The following is a 6,000-nucleotide window of genomic DNA, read 5'->3' on the forward strand; positions in this document are numbered from 1 at the left end:
ATTGTGGCCTTGAAGGGATGCTCTTGGATAGCAAAGATGATCAAATAGGCTTTGGCTTTCAAGGGGCGATTGATTTGTGTTACGGATCAGAAGGTCCCCTGGACAAATCCGCATACCCCAGCCTGACTCCACTGATTCAGGTATCCTTAACTGGTTAACAGTTTACAACATTAAAAGTCGTCTGGAAATGACCAAGCCTACAAATGATGTCATGTGTAGATAATCCCATGGCAGTAGGAAACTTTTAATCTATGAATCCTTGGACCAATATTAAAATGACATCCATTTAGAACACACCTGTTGTCAGTTGCTAGCATTTACCTGTGGGGGTGCCCCCTGCTGGGCTTGCTTTGCAGTACCTTTAACCTGCAGTGAATCGGGGCTCTTCTTAAATTTTTGTAAATTTCAAAGCTTTACCAATGTAGTACCTAATACATTTCAACTTTACATAGAGCACAAACTGGGCTTTCATAATATGGCTGATGTAAGTATGTTAGATTCATGTGTGACTTTTAAGCATATGTCAAAGTACACATACACAAAAATAGAATTTTGAACTCTAGCAGAAAAAAACAGTGAAAATGGAGAATAAACAAACCTTGCAGATTGTTTTGAACACAGGACTGAGTTCATGAAAGTCTTGGGTGTGGGCCCATAGAAAAACAGCTAAATTATAACACTCAGAAAGACCTTTTATTTGGGGTAAAGTGACTGATGTGCCTAACTTTTTTCAACAGAGCCTCTGTTTCCCTGAATAATCAATGACTATTTATGAATATGTAACACCTATTGATACCTGGCTCAGGTGACACCAGGTTTCCCCAGGACTCCTATTGATGTCTCAGCTGTTTGCACCTATACATTCAGATTCCTCCTACAAAAACAGGGCACACTGAGGCCAGGTTTTGTTGAGAGAAACAAAAAATAAAGCATGGTTTCTGAAATTTTCATTGAAATGCAATGCTTTTAGAACGTTTGCTAAAAGCCATATTCACAACCACATTGAAGCCATTCACAGGTAACTATGTTGTTTTTCTGGGATACTATTATATTATTTGTTTTAAATTTTGTCTGCTTAGCAAAAGTTTCCACTGTTTATGACTGAAATAAAGCTGTTCACATCGGTGCACGCTTTCTGACTTTCTGACAGTTTTATTTCAGTCATTATATTCTCAGATCACAAAGAGTGGAAGATTTTTTTTTGGTTTGTTTCTTCATTCAAGCCCTTTTTTTCTGTTAGACACGGGCATGCATTAGCACATCACTCCCCACAAATAACACAGCAATTAGCATTTACTTCCATCTGAATAGAGTCGTTTACATAAATCCTGCATGTGAATGGAGCGCTAAGTGCGGGGGCGGGGCTCCGGTGAGTGTGGAGACGAGAATTTGACATACCTTTGCTTTTTATTTTTAACATTAATTTAATAACAAACATTTGGCAATAACCTTTTTGGAAAGACAACCGTCTACCGTTTGTGTGCATGTTTTTTTCTGGGTTGCTACAATATAATTTCATTTACAAAAACACTTTCAAAGAGAAAAAAAGTGATTGGCATCGTTGACAATGCTGTCGACCCCAGAGGGTTAAATCGCTCAACCTGTCCATCTGACTGAGGTCAGAAAGGTGTTGTGCGGGTTTTGTCAATGTCTAGCAACTCAAACATGCTCTGGAAGACCTCCGATTCAAAATTGGTGCCTTGGTCACTATGGAGTGTAAGTGGTGCCCCATAACGGCAGACCTATGTGCATGTGCGACACCAAAGTGAAACATCTATCTCGCATTTGGTACCAACAATATCTGGTCCGCAACCAAGACGGTGTTCGCTCCACACCGAAATGTCCACCCACTGGCTCCTCGTGCATCTGGCGCATTACATCTTCCCAGAAAACTCGTGGCAGGATTATCTGGGGACAAAACTCAGGGCCCTCATTCAGGTACAGTCTTTGCCATTGGCTTCAGTAGGCTTTTGTTGCTGGGCCATAGGGGGACACATTCTCCCAGGAAGGTCATTCATTGCCTTCCTCCATCCACCTCTTGATGGGAGCAATTTCCGGATCGGCTGTCTGAGCAGAACGCAGTTCGTCGGTAGTCCACCCAGAGAATGGAAGGGTACTGGCAGTAATGGCAGGTTGTACTACCCCCACTGGACAAGACTCTGGGGTAACGGCTGCAGGTTCATCATGTATAGGTTTGCCATCAAGGTCACACTGGACCGCTTGGTGACAGAGCTGAGGGCTACTCAAGGTGGGATTCTTAAGGTTACATGGGCAAGTTGAACGGCATGCCCTCAGAGAAAGCACATCAGCATTTTCGTGACAGTGCCCCGGGCGATGAACAACTTTGAAGTCATACTACCCAAGCTTCTCGAGCCATCTGGCCAATTGTCCCTCTGGTTCTCTCATCCTCAGGAGCCAGTGTAAGCTACTATGGTCTGTGTGTACAGTGAAGGATCTGCCCAGCATGTACTGATGAAAATGTGCTGTGAACTCCACCACAGCTAAAAGTTCTCTACATGTGGTGTAGTAATTCTGCTCAGTTGGCGTCAGACTCCAACTCCCATATGCTAGTACACGTTCTTCCCCTTGCTGTAATTGAGAAAGCACAGCTCTGATTCCGAAATTGCTAGCATCTGTGTCCAGAACAAGATCACCACTGTCCATAGGGTAGCCAAGGATTGGGGTGGTAGTGAGCAGCTTCTTTAACTCATCAAATGCCTGTTGGCTCTCAGGGGTCCAGTGAAATCGGGCATGTTTCCTCAACAGGTTGTGAAGGGGCTTTGCAACTGCAGCAAAATCTTTGACAAACCGCCTGTAGGAGGATGCGAGACCCACAAATTGTCGAACTTCGGGAACACTCACGGGCTGTGGCCATTCTCAAATTTTCTGCACCTTCTCTGGGTCGGCGGCTATACCATGCTCTGAGATGACGTGGCCAAGGTAGACTACCTGGCAGCAGAAGAGACAACATTTGGCGGGTTTCAGCTTCAGGTTCGCTTGGCACAGCCTTTTGAACACCTGTGCCAGCCGCTAGAGCATTTCCTTTACAATCCTGCCCAGGACGATGATGTCGTCTAGGTATACCAGGCAGATTTCCCACTGCCTTCTGGCAAAGACACGGTCCATTAATCGCTGGAACGTCGCCGGAGCATTGCAAAGGCCAAACGGCATGATGTTTCACTCAAACAGCTCCTCCCTGCTGTAGAACGCAGCTGCCTGTCTCACCTGTGGGGTCAACTCCACTTGCCAGTACCCGGAAGCAAGGTCCAATGTGCTAAACCATTTTGCCATGGACAGTGTGCCTAGTGTGTCTTGGATTCTTGGGAGCGGATAGGCGTCTTTTACAGTGCGCTCGTTTAGTGCCCTGTAGTCTACACATAGTTGGTATGTTTGATCTTTCTTTCGTACCATTACAATGGGTGAAGCCCAGCAGCTATTACTTTGGGAGGCTAAACCAGCATCTAGACTCTGTTGGATCTGCTCATCTTCACTTTGCTGTTTTTCAAATGCCATTCGACGCAGTTGCTGTTTCACAGGCGAACCAGGCTGAATTTCAATGTCATGTTGGTACATGCCATCTTCAGTGTATATTGCAATAAAAAGACTACTGAGGGCTCAGTAACAATGAGGAAATCTCCAGAACTAAGGATTGACTTTTAGGCTTTGCAGTATATAAGAATTAGACTCACATGCTTTGTCACTTCTGTTGTGATGGAGTATATCTGTGTAATTTAACACTGCATTGTTTTGTCGCTTCATTTTATATGCCATGTACACTTTCATTTGTTTGTATTAAAGCTTTACACAGGAAACCTGCTCTCCACATAACATTATCTCTACAGATGGTATAACCACTACAGACCAGTCACTAGAACTGCCTTATTTATCAGTGCATCATTTGTTTTCTGCTCTTGTGCACAGTGTTCAGTGGGAGAAAGTTCAATTCAATTCAGTTTTCTTTATTTAATCCCCAGATATGACAGAAAGTATATCATGTGAATTGATAGATTTTTTAAATCCAATACAGTTTAAATGTTGAGATTTATGGCTGTTTTCAACAATTGTTTCCTGTTTGGTTTTACTTTTTTTACAGTTACTATTGAATAAATTATTGCTTTTCATTTAGAAATGTTATTGTTTTTATATAAAAAATACAAAAACAACTGTGCAGCATTTCAGATAGAAATACATTGGGAATTATAAATCCATCACACACTACTGTAAATATTAGATCTAATATAAAACAATTAATACAGAACATCTGTGTGGATGTCTAGAAAATAATGAACCATGTCAAGTGTATATACATTTATACATATGAATATATAAAGGGATGTAATTTCTTTACAGTTTATATGATTTATTGTAACAAATGTTTATTTATCTATTTAGACAGTCATTATGCATGTAAACACAACTGCATGTTACTTTGCTGCATGTGAGCTAAGACAATGTCCTTTTACAAAACACTGAGTCATGATTGAGTATGATTGTATAAATAGATGAAATGGATGAAAAAGAAAACTCTCAGTGGAATTTGCTTTCCGTTTGTTTTATGATCATATTTGACCTGATTATAATACTAGTACTCGTGCTTTATTGACAACATATTTTCATCAGCCAACATTTTTTAGGCTGCAGTTGGAGGACACTAAGCAGCTTCTTATATTGTTTATGGGGTAGAGAGGGTTTGTATGTACTTATACATGATTATACATACATAGCTATAACTGATGTTAGTAGGTCATTTATATTATTCATTACTTTATTTTCATATTAAATAAAATGTTTCTTTGCAACAGTGAATGTAGATATAAATCTGTCATTTATATAAGAGAGCTCTGAACTGACAAAACAATGCTACTTATCCACCCTGTTATAACAGCTGTTATTAATATCAATAAGTCCATATTAACATGACATACTAATTTCCATTTGAATGTTTTTAAGTGATTCATATCGTATGTGTATATTCATATGTAAACAAGATACAGACCAATACATCTGAAATGTATTTATGTGTTTAAACAGTTTAATAAGAGAAGCTCTGAGGAAGCATACTACAGAATATATGAGCACAAGGAATTGTGTGTAATAGAGAAAATGTATTCAGTCATGGCTGTTGTGTACATTCACATTGTATTATCTGACGGCAAATGAGTGAGAAAAGAACAAAAATAACTGTGATTATTCAGCTATAGTGGAATAATGTTGTATTGTGTTGGTGACTCAGTTCACCAGTGTTGTGATGATCTGTATAAAGTTATGCTCCAACTGCATCACTTCCTGGGTGTGTCCTTCTAGAGACGTGTAAAGTTCAGCACATACAGCACTATTATACAGAATCCTCACAGAGCTGTGTTCAGAAATGGATCAACTATACAACTTACTGTACATAGTGAGATACATACCACTGATTCTCACTCTAGTTACAGGTAATTTTCATCAATTTACTATTGGAATTAACTAAATTCATGATCTATAGAATTAATGTAATTTAATGTTTTACATTATTTTTGGGGTATGTTGGGTATTACACAAAAATATTTTTAGAATGTTTTGATATCTGTATTATATCTTTATCAATATTCTCCTGTATAACAGGCAGTTTTGCAGATAAAATTTGGCCGAAAGATGAAGATGCCAACATTGTCATGAAGGAAACAGACACTGTTACTCTGAACTGTTCATATCAATCAAGCAGTGATGACATTTGGCTTTACTGGTACAGACAATATCCCAACAGCGCACCACAGTTTTTACTGTATAAAGGCGCGAGGTCAAGAGATGATGATGATTACAACCCCTCTGGCTCTCGATTCAATTCAGTAACATCCCCAGACTCTACTGAACTTACTATCAAAGATCTGCAGATCTCAGATTCTGCACTCTATCACTGTGCTCTTCTAGTAGCAGCACAGTGATACAGAGTCACTGAGAGACTGTACAAAAACCTATGAAATAATTCATTTGAAGTTCAACGTTAAATATCAAAGATAC

Source organism: Hemibagrus wyckioides, unplaced genomic scaffold, assembly GCF_019097595.1.
Source record: "Hemibagrus wyckioides isolate EC202008001 unplaced genomic scaffold, SWU_Hwy_1.0 Contig1, whole genome shotgun sequence".
Taxonomy (NCBI): Eukaryota; Metazoa; Chordata; class Actinopteri; order Siluriformes; family Bagridae; genus Hemibagrus; species Hemibagrus wyckioides.